This window comes from Mastigoproctus giganteus, chromosome 7, assembly GCF_048544385.1.
Source record: "Mastigoproctus giganteus isolate SK-2022 chromosome 7, ASM4854438v1, whole genome shotgun sequence".
NCBI classification, from domain to species: domain Eukaryota; kingdom Metazoa; phylum Arthropoda; class Arachnida; order Uropygi; family Thelyphonidae; genus Mastigoproctus; species Mastigoproctus giganteus.
Window position 1 is genome coordinate 128,302,909 of NC_143581.1, and position 13,907 is coordinate 128,316,815.

The 13,907-nt window shown below is 41.4% G+C and overlaps 1 protein-coding gene across 3 annotated transcripts in view; it reads left to right on the forward strand.

The window, feature by feature from the left end:
* Positions 1-13,907, forward strand: part of Cog6 (conserved oligomeric Golgi complex subunit 6) — a 439,606-nt gene that overhangs the window by 239,186 nt on the left and 186,513 nt on the right. The gene's annotated exons all lie outside the window — the stretch shown is intronic.

Below are 13,907 nucleotides of genomic sequence, written 5' to 3' on the forward strand. Positions count from 1 at the left end.
AGTATTCAGCAGAAGATCCACTTCCTTCTTGGACGTGAATATGATATCCGCTTCTGTTGGATTCCCAGCCACATTGGGATTAGGGGAAATGATTTGGCTGACGCCGCAGCCAAATCAGCAATTCCCAATAATAACCGCTGCCTGTTAGTCCCCTATACAGACTACAGGCAACTAATTCATCAAAAGATATATTCCCAATGGCAGGATTCGTGGAATAGACAGACTGCGAATAAATTATATCATATAAAGCCTGTAATTGAACCGTGGCAGTGTAGTCTGCGCAGGAATCGAAAGGAGGAAGTTGTTCTTGCCCGGCCCGCATAGGACACAGTCATTTAACTCATTCGTTTCTGCTGAGGGCTGATGACCCTCCTATGTGTGTGTGTCCTGTGGCACAATTTTAACTACGAGACACATTTTAATTTATTGTCCAGATTTTAGCAATATCCGTTTTACTGCTTTTAATCATCTGACTGAGCCGTATACACTCAGTCAGATGTTATCCGACAATGACCATGTGTCTGCTATTTTTAGCTATTTTAAATTAATAAATGTTTTTAATTGTATCTAAAGTGTATACGTTATTGTTATCTCTTTTTTAGCTGTTTGCTATTATATACCGTGACGTGGTGGCCTAACCGATTAGTTCACCGAGAGCTTAAATTTTTATGGTACCTGTGCTTGGCGCATTATAGCCTCAGTCGCTGATGCGCCAATAAAATACAAACAAACAAACAAACAAACAAACATAGGAATCGTACATAAATTACGCATATTATTATTATTTCTATTTTATAGAAACATTAGTTTCTATATTCCAACAAAATAACATCTAGAATGAGCAAATAAAGCCGATACAAATATATACAGTGACACAAGCAAAAGGTAGAGACATATAAACACATATGCGTCCTAATATATGCATATACAGCTAATACATATACGTACAAAACACAATGATTTAAAACAAATTAATTCTTCAGCAAAGTAGAGTTGATGGATCAGGAAACTTTTACAGTTGTATGTGATGGTACATGTCCTGTATCTTCTCAGATCTGTACGCTTTCTCATCACAGAACTTGTGGGGATCAATCTTCAGGGTGTTGTACGTTTGGAGCATGTTAGACGGAAAACATCTTCTAAGCATAGTTAAATTCTGTAATACGCTTCTTAGGGGAATCCATGAACTATTGCAAAGGACGCGGGAAAGCCTAGGGCCTGCAACAAGATTATGGACATTTGGAGCATCAAAGCGATCGGTGAGGTGTTGACAGAGATTACGCAGATTTCCTGTAATGAGCAACTGATTCCAAGGGGTGCAACCAAGGTTAGTATACATGACTGATCTCGAGATGGTGAAAGGGTGGCCATTCACACGGTTCAACCACCTTAAAATCCAGTACTCAATACCCATGAATTTTTTGATGTTAGTGAGGGAAGCAGAGGACCAGATCGTCGAGGCATACATGGGAATCGGAACAAGACATGTTTGTATGTAGTGAGTGGCAAGTTTTTGGTTGTTTACTCCAGTAAGTTCCTGTCTTATCGCCCACATTGCTGACAGAGTTTTTGCTTTAGTGTTGGCAAAGTGCTGTTGGAAGGTCAGGCCTTCATCCCAGGTGAGCTCTAGATCAGTGTGATGAGAAACCTTTTGGACTCTAATACCATTGATGTAGATGTCTATGTTCATCTTCTTCTTCAAGTTGGTGAAAGACATTTGTGCTGTCTTGGTCGGATTTATGGATAGGCCAACATTCACAAGATAATGGTCAAGTTCTTCTATTGACAATGAGTGGAACACAGACCGAAATCATGGGTGAGTCGAATGAGCAAAGGCACCCCAAGCAGGAGAATGATACCAGCAATGTGAACGATACACCAATTATTCAGAAAAAAGAACAAAAAAATGGTGTCGAAGTTCAATAGAGAGACTAGGAGCCAAACTGAGTTCAGGGATGTGCAGGATGGAAACAGCGTGCAACCCCACCAAAGCGATGACCCAAAGCAACAGGACAAACCCTAAGATCTGACTCTCCCTGAAGCATTGTCCTGGTAAAAACCCTGATACTTAGAACTGCCCTGGAAGATATTTTCAAAGACCAATCGAACAGTATCACAACTGGCGTCAGGGGGCAGATAGTGTCCTTTTGGACAAAACTGGAGACCATGCTCCTCTAGACTGACAAGGCCAGGGAAAAGCTTCGGCAAAACTGGAGGCATACCTAGAATTGGGGCAAATCCAATGCTACAGCATGCTCCCACATACACACAAGCGCTGAGGAATTCAAACACTGCAAATACTACAATCATGAGTGCCCAACCAAGGAAACCCCCACTGATCAAAACCCCAAACGTGGTAGTGATTAGACCTACAGAGACAAGCAAAGACCTGAAAAACAAAGTTATGTCGAACTTCAAAGATGACTTCAAAACTACCAAGATTAAGGCAATAAGAAAGACAAGAAATGTAGGTATTGTCATAGAAATGAAGATAGAGAAAGACATGGAGAATATCCTGACCAACACCAAGATAACTACCATGGGCCACCAAAGCGGAAAGGACCATCAATTATTGTCTTTAATGTAGACAAAGAAGTCACCCCACAAATCCTAATAATACAGGAAATATATATATCAGGAATCTCAGGCTATGGTACAGCTGAAGTACCCAACAAAATCGAAGACTGGGACTAACAAAAACTGGGTTGTCGAGATTGCGCCGGCCACCTGGCAGACTCTGAAATATCTTTCCAGGAGTGGCCTTGGCCACACCCCCCATACATGCACCCAGGTCGCTGCCACCTGTGGCCACTGCTCAGAAAAAGGGCATGAATATAACAACTGTCCGAACAGGGCTAAACCACCGACCTGCGTAAACTGCAGAGCACTCATGCTGGAACATAACCACTCAATGAGAGACCCCAAATGCCCTACCTACCTCAAAACAAAGTCTTTTCCAACAAAGAATCAATTATGAGGACTAGGCCTAAACACTACAATACAGCCCTGCTAAAAATCATACAAGTCAACGAGCTTGAGCAACTTCGAAAGAAAGCCGACGAGGAAAACATACTGATCCTTCAGGAACCATACAAGCATGTTAAAAAAGTACGAGGTTATCCAGCCAATTACAAGATTGTCCAAACTGACGACGGCACCCCCTGGGCAGCCATCATTATTTGAAACGCAGCCATTACAGTAACATGAATATCCCAACAATGCACAGCCTGGGCACAAGGTGGTGTCCCTATACTGCAGGCTGGGGGAGGATATAAACCTCGCAACTAGATACCTCCTCCAGACCCTCTTGGGCACATTGCCTAATCAGAGAATCATCATAGGGGCAGATGTAAACTGCTGCTCCCCGGCGTGGCACAGCATGATCCCGGATAGGAGAGCCACGAGAAACAGCCAGTTCCTAGAAGATCACTTGGCAAACACTATGCTTGAGATCCTCAACCTGCCAACATTCTGTAACACTTTGTGGGAAGCCAAAATATGTGTATCACTAGCAACTGCGAACGTCGCCCGATACATTAAATACTGGACGGTCCAAGACTCCTAGACCACGTCCAACCACTGAGTGATTACCTACCAGATACAGAACCAACTCAATAGAACCCAAATGATATAAACATCACTAAACCGCTTCGCAATTAATAAGGCAAATTGAAAAACTTTCAAGGAAAAACTCACTGCTGAGGTTGGGGAGCACTCCCAGTCTCTGTGAGCTGACCCAGAGAGGCAATGACCTGCGAAGAAAAGTAACTGAAATCATCACAAGAGTTAGCAAACAGGCAATGAAAAGGAAAACCCCAAAGCCAGGTGCCATGCCCTGGTGGACCCCCAACATTCAAAACCTGAGAAGAGAAGTAATGAGACGACGAAAGGACTTCCAACGTGGCCGAACACTGTGGCACCTTGCATCTTTATACTTGTCCCTCGTGGCCATGAGGGACAGGTATAAAGATGCAAGGAATCGATACACAAATTAATAAAGGACACCAAACGCAAAACTTGGGAAAATCTTGTTTCTGATGCAGGGAATGCTGACCCCTGCTGAGTTATTTATAAAGTAGCCACTAACAGACGCCCCAAAGGAAAAGTCACAGAAGCAGCAATGACCCTGGTGGGTTCCCTGACCACTACGTGGGATGACTCGGTGACCAATATCCTAAACACCACCTTCCTGGAACAGGTAACTCCAACCCTGCTGGGAACTATTGTGGATCTGTCAAGAAAATGACTCATACTTCATTGATCAACAAGAAACACCCTTTACTGTGGATGAGTTGCATGCGGCCACCATGCAAGTCAGAAGCAAAAAATGCCCTAGCCCAGACCTAATTGAACCGGAAATTGTGAATAAAATGGTGGAATACACCCTGGATCTGTTACTCACCTGTTACAACACGTGCCTCCAAGAAAGAACCTTGTAGGCGCCTCCATAACCAGGTGGGTAGGAGCAGCAGTGCGTAGCACACGCTTCTTGATTAGACCGGGGTTCGAGCCCATGATCACCAAATACGGAGGATGCGGAAAGGTCAGGGAATGACCACCGCATATCCCCGGAGCAATATGGCCTTAGTTGCTAATGCTCCTAAAAACCAAATAACAACAACAACAAGGAACCTTTCCTAATGACTGGAAAATTGCCAACATCAAACTTATATTTAAAAATTTATCAAAACAGCCCAAAAAACCAGAATCTTACCCTCCGATCGTCTTACTCCCAGTTGTAAGCAAACTATTTGAGATAATGCTGCACAAGAGGCTCCTTCACTATTACGAAGGGGCAAACCTAATAACACAATGCAATTTGGATTCAGACCTGGCCTATTCATGATCGAAGCTCTCAAGACTACTGGATAAAGTAGAAGCATGTACTACCAAATTTTTCTTGTTATCAGTGTCGGCTTTGCATGGGCATTCACGCCATCTGGTGGCCGAGCGTCCTTGTGAGACTTAGGCAGACTGGAGTGCCTCTAAACCTATATAACATAATCTGGAGTCACCTAAAGCAGAGAACGATCAAAGCACATGCACCATATAGGAAGCTAACCAGACATCCACAGGGTGTACCTGCAGGGCTCTGTCCTAGGACCCATTTTGTGGAATATAATTTTAGATGAATTCCTGGCCATTGATATTGGTGAAGTCGTCACCCAGGCCTTCGCCGATGATTTGATACTAACTGTTGCTGCTAACTCACGAATGCAGATCAAAGGAAAAGCCAACCATGCGATAGCAATTTGTAAAACTGAGCTACAATTCATTGCCTGCAGATTTCGCCAAGTAAGACCTGCTCAGTACTCCTGAAGGGCAGACTCGACCTTACCAGACTACTGCAAGTGAAAATCCAAGGCACCACAATAAAACTTGCTATGGAAATCAAATATCTTGGAATCATCATAGACGAAAATCTGTCTTTCCAGCCCCATCTAAAGTACATTAAACAAAAGATTGGAAATATTGGAAAGGGTGACGAGGAGGGACTGGGGACTAATCAAGTGGACCCTATCCCTTTACTACAAATCTACCTTCATACCGATCATCACATATGCTTCACCAGGGAGCCTCCGTAGCCAGGTGGGAAGGAGCAGCAGTGGGTAGCACATGCTTCTTGATTAGACCGGGGTTCGAGCCCGTCACCACCAAAATACGGAGGATGCGGAAAGGTCAGGGAATGACCACCGCATATCCCGGAGCAATATGGCCTTAGTTGCTAATGCTCCTAAAAACCAAAAAAAAAAATAAAATAAAATATGCTTCACCAGTTTGGTACAGAAAGGTAACCACAGTGGTAAATAGAAGAACCTTGGACAGTATCCAGTGGTCAATAATTCTGACAATCACATGAACTGTCTCGACGGTCAGCATACATGCACTACAGGTTCTGGCGGGAGTTCTCCTGCTGGACTTGGAAATCATTAGATGCCATATAATATGGCAAAAGAAATACTGTGTACTATCCTGAACTATATGTTGGACCTCGTCAACAACAAGAAGCTTGAAAAAACCAGACTGCTCGACCACCTCCGACAGGAATGGCAGGATCGGTGGACAGAGTCCACTAAAGGGGAAATAACTAAGAAGTTTCTTCCGAGCGTAAACAGAGTCTTTCCAAAATCCCTGAGTTGATTCCAACCAGGGCTCCACATCACCTTTCTGCTCACCGGGCATGGGCCATTTAATGCAAAACTGTCTAGCTTCCAAATCACTGAGGATCCCCGTTGCCTCTGTGGCCATGAGGAGACATGGCAACATCTCATGTATGACTGCGACCATTATGAGGACCTGCGATGTATGCTCACCACTGCTATCACCTACTTCCCACAGAACACGGAACAGCATATTCTTGACTCGGAACATGAATACAAAGCCCTTACCATCTTTGCACAGAAACTCTTTGCTAGAAGGAGAGCACTTATAGCAAAACACCATGCACAACACCTGGAAGCTGATGGTGAATCATGAAACTATATTTTTGACTGGAGAAAACTGGAATACACAAGAAAACTGTACCAAAATAACCTACAACGACGAACATTACCACCAGGAAAACCTACGTCTGAACCAGACAAACTGATGCAGGACTTGACATGAACTTGATACAAATTATTTGCACTGAACCACTAGCTGGATGGCTAAACCAAATGGACAATGCACGAACTAAGAAAATGATGTCACCAGGACCCAAGGCAGCATCCTCATAACATGCACACTGGACGGCCTGAACAGGTTATATGACCAACCATAGGATGAGACTTGCCTTATGTATGAGCTTACGACTGGATTTACTTCTACGTTGAACATGATCACCAATGATGGTCCTGTTCAGATCGCTTGGACTCTTCATGTGCTCTCTACTGCCAATGCCTGATGGCGATCTGTACCGGGCTCCCTTTCCTGGTATCTTTATTCCCTATCTCCCTGGCGGGGAGGAGGAGACAGTCTTTTCTCCCCCCCCCTGCCAACCCTTATTCTTCTCCTGGTGGACACGAGCTTATCTCACTGAACATCCTGGGGTCGCCTTCTCTGTTGTCCCCTTACTTCTGTTTTTTACCCCCAACCTTCAGTCTCTCCCCTACTCTGCCTAATACACCAGTGTATAACCCCACACGGCTAAGGTAAAGAAAGCCAACACGAGAACAACGAAAATGTCGGATAACTTATGCGAAAAATTAGTTTCCCAACACTGGACTCTAGCGCTGCTCGTTCGGTAAACAGATGGTAGATGTTATCTGTCTGGAGCCGAAATCGAGAAGTATATATTGATTGACAGGTAGGCATGGCAAACGATGAAATGATTGGTGGTGGGCATGACAGAGGACAAGCTACTGTGTAGTCATTGGTTGGCATTATAATGGCGCCTGCGCAGCCAGGTGGGCAGGAGCAGCAGTGCGTAGCACACGCTTCTTGATTAGACTGGGGTTCGAGCCCGTGACCACCAAATACGGAGGATGCGGAAAGGTCAGGAATGACCACCGCATATCCCCGGAGCAATATGGCCTTAGTTGCTAATGCTCCTAAAAACTAAATAACAGCATTATAATGGTATTTATGAGTAAAGAATGATGCATAATAATTTTGTAATGAACAGTAAACAAGTAATAGTAGTGATGAATCTTTTAAAGATGGAAGAAATCTGTAAGGAAAATAAAACGTTGGTTAATTTTTTGATGAAAACTAAATTAATAAAAGTTTCGTTCTGTTCATTTTTATGTTCTTCATTATGTTTTTATTCTCATTATTTAAAGCAGATTTTTGGAGTTCATGAGTGTTTTTACTATACTGTTGATTTAGGTTTGGTTACGAAAAATGGAAAAGGTTTCTTTATTTTTCTTAACCTGACCTTAAATGGTAGGTTAGGAAATAATAGAAACGGTTTCCTTATATTTAGTGACCTAACCTTAAACGTTAGATTAGGAAATAATAGGTTAGGAAATAAATTAGGTTAGGAAATAAAAGTACAGCAATAAAAAAATAATATTTTGTTAATAAACAATTTATGCGCTAGTCCACATTATTCTAAAGAAAAAAGGTTAGGTTAACCCCTCCATTTCGGGAGGGGTTCAAGCTCCCATGGAATTCAAGTGGAGGTAACCTGACCTTTTTTCACCATCATGGAAAGCGTTCATTAGGGCAAGTTACCATTAGTGCTTCTGAGTGCTACTAAAATGATACTAATCTGATGTTATCGTGTGTGTTATGTTCGCACACCAATCAGCACATCATTTGCTATGCCTACCTGTCAATCAATATATTATTCTCAACTTTGCTCCAGACCGATAAAACCTACTGTCTGTTTACCGAGCGAGCAGCGCTAGAGTGCCATATCGGGAAACTAATTTTCCGCGTAAGTTATCCGACATTTCTCGTTGTTCTCATTGTTGGCTTTCTTTACCTTTTTAATGAAATTAAGTTTTTGCAGTTTGTGTGCCCCCCCCCCCCCCACACACACACAAACTGCAAAAACTTAATTTCGTTCAAATTAAACCACAAAAACCTCAATTGGCTTTTCTAATTCCAGTGCTCACCCTTACCGAGTTTTTTTTTTTTTTTTTTAAGGACCTAGTCACTGAAATCTCAGGAAACTAGGTGGCAGGGCCTGTCAGAGTAAAATTTCAAACTACTGTGTACCTGTTCTGCCTCCACGAGACCAAGTGTGGGCAACATTGGGCCTCAGTAGGGGTCCAGCGGCTAAATGGCCAGATGAACAACGATGCACAACACTACACATGTACAAAATCTACACACTTTTAAATCTCTGGCTTTCCCAGTGAACTGGTACACCTACAATGAAAGCAATGTGAAGATGGGGGAACCCCTGGTGCCACTAGACATCAATACACTTTACACTTTTACTCCTAGCATTAGCATATATGCCTGTTTACATATATATGCATATAAGAATATAATCCTGTACTTACTCTTAACTTAATTATCCTAATACAGTTCATGTATTTGCTTGTTCCATGAAGACCCCTCCCTTTTCTTCCCAGCTGGCCTTGAAATCCTCAAGACCTTGTTTGTCAGGCTGCTGCTTATTCCAGTAGAAGCAGTGCTAGAATCACTTACACCTCTGCCTATGGCTACTGTTAGTCTGTTTAGTCTGCATATCTCTTATTTCTCTTTTGTTTCCCTCAGCCCATTACTTACATCTTCCAAATTTTGAGGTGAAAAACTGACATGAAGAAAATTAATTTTCAAAGATATTGGCAGTCCATATCTTGATGATAACATTGCAGGAAATGACTCCAGAGATTCATAATTATCTTCTTTCCTTCTTCCAGCAAATCCAGAATTGCTTTAAATGCTTACTAAACTGCCAGTTCAGTATCTCGTAACATAATTACACAAACATAATTAATCCAATAATCTAATTACTTTAATATCACTGCATATACATTTTACATTCCAAGCAAAGTAATGTTATTTTATTGCACTCAGGATCTTCTGCATATTTTCATATATTTCCTTCAAGCCAACAGCATGAAGTAGATGAATTGATGGGAATGCATTTCTAACGTTTGGTAAAACTGCTTTTAAACTTAATTTTGGCATATCAATAGATATATGCTATTCATTACGATTGTGTTCAATGTCCATTCCATTCAGATGGTTGTTGAACACAATCATCCTGATCTGTGTCACTGTAAGCGGCTGTCTAATTTGTTTTCAAGGTAGCAATGTACCCTCCCCCCCCTTTTTTTTTGGCAAGAAAGTGTCTCGAACTTGTGTTTCTATAATCTATTTTCAAAAACTTGTGCCATTTTGAAAACACTTTACGATATTTTCGATATACTGTAATTTCAGCCCCTGCATCATGTACCTTCCACTGTTGAAACCTATTACCAAGGCGTTCTGCTTGCTATTTAGATAACTTTCAGCCATGAACCAAGTCATTTCAGCTCTTCTTACTTAATTAAGTGTGGCATGTTATTATTTTCTGGTTGTAGTCCAAAACTGTTTGACGTGGACAGTCCAGCAAAGTCTCAACATAAGAATATTGGTTATATTCATCTCTGCTTTCTTTATTCTTTAGTTATGATATTGGGGATCTGACATCAGTAGTTCTTTATTATGTGGAACAGTTCCTATTGTGGTTACTTGTAGTAGTACTAGTGGCATGTGATGCAAGAAAGCAAGTGTATGAGCTTCATCAGCAAAAAAAAAAAAAAAAATCACACCATACCCTCCAAATGCCTGTCCAGTTCCTCCTTAAATTTATTTAACCTATCAACTTCCACAATGACAGATGGAAGTTTGTTCCAGCAATTAACCACCCGCTGGCTAAAGGCAAATTTCTGCACATCTATTCTACATCTGTCCTTTCGTAATTTGAATTTATGCCCCCTTAGGTTCGTAATCTGAACAAGTGGAAGAATCCCATCAGAATTCAGCATGCTCAACCCATTCAAGGCCTTATACACCTCAATCAGAACACCGTGCAGGTGCTTAGTCTCCAGCCACTGCAGTTTGCAGAACTTAAGCCTCTCTTGGTAAGACGATCCCTTCATTCCCCTCACCAATCTTATTGCCCTTCTCTGTACACGCTCAAGCAAATCTACATCCTTCCTAAAATGAGGCCTCCAGACCTATATGCAGTACTCAAAGCGTGGTCTAACCATATACAGAGGGACAATCACCTCCTTTTTCCTGCTAGCAAAATTCCTATATATCATTGACAAGACCTCATGACCTGCCCTAACAGCCTATCTGCATTGCTCAGAAAACTTCATATCTGACTGCACAATTACTCCCAGGTCTTTTTCATTTTCTACCACCTTAAGTGTAGTACCACACAGTTGGTACATTTCTCTGGGGTTACTTCTACCCATATGCAGTACTTTGCATTTGTCAAGGTTAAACTTCAGTTGCCACTTCTTACCCCATCTGCCCAAATTATCTAGATCCTGTTGCAGTAGCACACTGCCATTACTGTCATTAACAACCCTGCCAACCTTTGTATCATCTGCAAACTTCGACATTAACCTGATATACCTTCATCAACATCATTGATAAATATACAAAACAACAGAGGACCCATCACCGAACCCTGTGGGACTCCACTAATAACATTAGTCCATGAAGAACAGCACCCATTGATTACCGCCCTCTGTCTTCTCCCACTCAACCATCCTTTTATCCATTGTAGCAACTTACCCTTAATACCATTCTGCTCCAATTTGTACAATAGTCTTCCATGCTCAACAGGGTCAAAAGCTTTCCTGAAATCCAAATATATGATATCAAAATTATTTTTTGCATCCAGTTCCTTTGTAACCACATCATAATATCCTATCAAATTTGTCAGACAAGACTTTCCCTTAACAAACCCATACTGTGTCTGAATTATTGCTGCAGTCTTGTCTAGATGATCCTGCAATGCATCTTTAACCAGTGACTCCATTATTTTACCCGGAACAGAAGTTAAACTAACTTGTCTGTAATTACTCGTGTCACCCTTCGATCCCCCTTTGTGAATTGGGGATACATTTGCACATCTCCAGTCCACGGGAACCTCCTCTGAGTTCAGTGATGCTCTCATAATTATGGCTAAGGGTTTGCTTAGTTTCTTTGCCACTTCCTTTAATATAACTGGATAGATCCCATCCACCCCAGGTGCCTTTCTTATGTTTAACTTCAACAATTTCTCATGCAAAATCATTAACACCCTGCTACAATTTGATAACCTTGTGGCATTTTCAAACCTTAATAACTCCTCATGTGTGAATGTAGATGCAAAATACTCATTCAGTTTGCTCTCTAAGCAGGATCAACAGTTGAACCATCGATATCAAGTGGACCGATAAGATTCTTCCCCTTCTTTTTAGAGTTTATATAAGTAAAGAAATCCTTGCTGTTTTTCTTAGCATCTTTTGCCAAAGATTTCTCGTAATCTACCTTCGCCTGCCTAACCTCCTTTGTGACCTGATTACAAACTACCTTATATCTGCTTGTTATTGTTATTTGGTTTTTAGGAGCATTAGCAACTAAGGCTATATTGCTCTGGGAATATGCGGTGGTCATTCCCTTGACCTTTCCGCATCCTCCGTATTTGGTGGTGACGGGCTCGAACCCCGGTCTAATCAAGAAGCGTGTGCTATGCACTGCTGCTCCTTCCCACCTGGCTACGGAGGCGCCCTTATATCTCCCATAGGCTTCTGAGTCGCTTGATAATTTATATGCATCCCATGCATTTTTCTTCTCTGTCACGAGTCTCATTAGTTCATTTGATAACCATTTAGGCCTAAACCTTGAACAATATTTCTTAATAGGTATGGAACTTTTAGTAGCATCCGCGATTAATTCCTTGAATGCTTCCCATTTAGAATTTACTGTTGGTAACATCGTCAGTTGATCCCACTGTTCAGAATTTAAAAACTGTCTGAGACCACTGTACTCACCTTTACGGAAGCAAATACCCTTTCCTTTACCCCTGATGGTAATTATATCTTTAAGTAAATCCCACATCAGTACACTGTGATCACTGCCACCTAGTGGTTCCTTTATCTGCAAATTCTTAATTCACGAATGATCACTGCTGATAACCAGATCAAGCGTATTACCCTCTCTGGTTGCCTCTCGAACATGCTGCTGCAGAAAACAATCATGCAATAAATCCACAATTGTCTTACTAGTGTGTGAGTGACCAACCCACAAGTTCCAGTCAATATCTGGGAAGTTAACATCCCCCCTTATAAGACATTCTGATTTACTAGCCTACTCTATTTCTCTGTACAATTGTTCATTGTACTCATATGAGTCATTAGGCCTATAACACACTCCTACTCTTATTTTTGCTTTCGCAGTGCTTATGTCACACCAAACTGACTCAACAGTGCACTGTTCATCTATATCAACTGGATGCACTTCTTTTGATTTTATGTTTTTATTAATTAACAGCATGACACCACCTCCCTTCCTATCCTGTCTATCCTTTCTGTACACATTGTACTCCCGAAATTCCAGTTCAGCCTTCATTATATCTGGGTGACACCACGTCTCTTCTATCCCAACAATATCTGCCTTTGATGTCTTGACCAACACTTCAAATTCATCAAATTTATTTACTGTACTTCTAGCATTGGTATACATGCAAGTATACATGTACCTATCCTTATTATTAGTTACCCTAACACATCCCATACCCACCTGTTTCAAATGACTCTCCCTGAAACCCCTAGCACCTCTCGCTCCAGGTCGCTACTTATTCTAATAGAAGTCCTGCAGATGTTAGGATATTTTAGGCGCTTGCATTTTTATCATGCAGAAATAGCAATCGTCAATTTGGTTGCACAGCTCTCGCCACAAAATAGGAACAGCAAAAGGCATACTTTTCATTTTTTCAGTTAGCACATCTTAGTATTTGTGATGTAGTTAATACAGCATATATATGGAGCTCATTTTTGTCCTGATCACTAATCTGTGTTTAGTAATTACTGTAGATTTTTGTTATAAACTGTCCACACAGGTTGCAGGAAGTGTCAGGGTGATTCAAACACTTTGTTTGCTTCTGCTTATACATTTGAACAATATAATGCTGAGCAAAATGTAGAAGAAGGAAACAATATGTAATAGAAATGCAGATGAGTGTATGCATGCACTACAACCATCTTTCCATTACTGAAAGAGGGAAGTGGGAGATGCAGAGAGACAAACCAAGAAACAGTATTGAACAATGTTAATTGTCTCCAACATATTACTGCATCTTTGAGCACAGGCAAACATTATCTACTTCCCTAGTAAGAAAAACATGTATGGGTACATATAAAACTTATAATGCAGAAAGCGTGATGTGAAATTAAGAATTATTTTCAAAATCAACTCATAAAAATTTACTTGGAACAACTCCAATGTATTCTTGGAGGTGGAGTAAAAGTCATGCTGACCACTGTTAT